General features: G+C 40.8%; 1 non-coding gene across 1 annotated transcript; it reads right to left on the bottom strand.

Annotated features, from left to right (window-relative positions):
- Window positions 1-309: 309 nt before the first annotated feature.
- On the bottom strand, window positions 310-391 carry trnas-gcu (transfer RNA serine (anticodon GCU)). The gene has a single exon. It is a non-coding gene; the product is annotated as a tRNA-Ser (tRNA).
- Between the last annotated feature and the right edge of the window lie 725 nt (window positions 392-1,116).

The following is a 1,116-nucleotide window of genomic DNA, read 5'->3' as shown; positions in this document are numbered from 1 at the left end:
ATAAATTTCTTGCCAAAGGATAATTTTCTGCATCTGCTCCCTCGCCATTTGCTTTTCCCATTTGTCTTTCACTTGGTGTAAATCCAGAGACAGTAAAGATGGAAGGAAGGAGGGGAGGAAAAATCCTGCTCCGTTTCGTGATCCCTATTTGATCTTCATTCCAGTGCAGTTTGGGTGAAGAATTCCAATTGTCTGTCTCAATTTTAATCAAATACAACCAATTCTGGAATCACTGTCAGGACAGAAACAAGAACAGGCTTTGAGGCCGACTATGCACATAAATAATACACTGAACAGTTCATAAATTAGCGACAAGGATGGGATTCGAACCCACGTGTGCAGAACACAACGGATTAGCAGTCCATCGCCTTAACCTCTCGGCCACCTTATCAGTTGTCGAAGTAGAGTTGTCACCTTCAGCACAGCTTCTGGCTGTGCAGCCAGCTGTGTCATGATGGAAATATATCTTCTGTCAGTAAATGAAGTTGGGAATGGAGCGGTGTGCAACATTTCCAGACCATGTCCAACACGTTTCTACTCAGTGTGAAAACCCACCACTGAAAGACTGGAACATACAATCATTTGATCACATCATGATTAACATCACTCAGACACCTGAACCATTAGGTCACTGACGAAGTCATGATGACCGACTTTCTCATGAAATGACAACTGTACTAACTGACTGGAAGAATTGCTTTAACTCCACATGATCAGCGAGGCACAGCCTCAGGCCTACTTGTTGGGTGGTGTAAACAGATATCACTGCTTCTGATCTTCACCAGAACAGAGAGTGAGATGTAACATTGATCATCAAACAGACTGTGAGAGAATACAACAGAATAAAACACATGTGGAGACACTGTGGAATAACAAATACATTTGATTGGAACGTTGAAATTTTGATTGGAATGGATAAAACAGCAGAAACAGCAGATTAAATTGGGATTCTTATCATTATATTGATCTGGGGCAGAAAAGAGAAACTGATGGAAAGAAGAGAAGAAGGAAGAAAAGAAAGGATAGAACTGTTCATTTTTTTCAGTTTTTTCACTCGCCCATCAAAGCTGACAAAAAAAGTTGCAAATAACAGAGAATTTCACCGAAAAGGGAGAT

Source organism: Heterodontus francisci, unplaced genomic scaffold (genome assembly GCF_036365525.1).
Source record: "Heterodontus francisci isolate sHetFra1 unplaced genomic scaffold, sHetFra1.hap1 HAP1_SCAFFOLD_242, whole genome shotgun sequence".
Classification (NCBI taxonomy): Eukaryota; Metazoa; Chordata; class Chondrichthyes; order Heterodontiformes; family Heterodontidae; genus Heterodontus; species Heterodontus francisci.
This window is presented reverse-complemented; position numbering and strand designations above follow the sequence as displayed.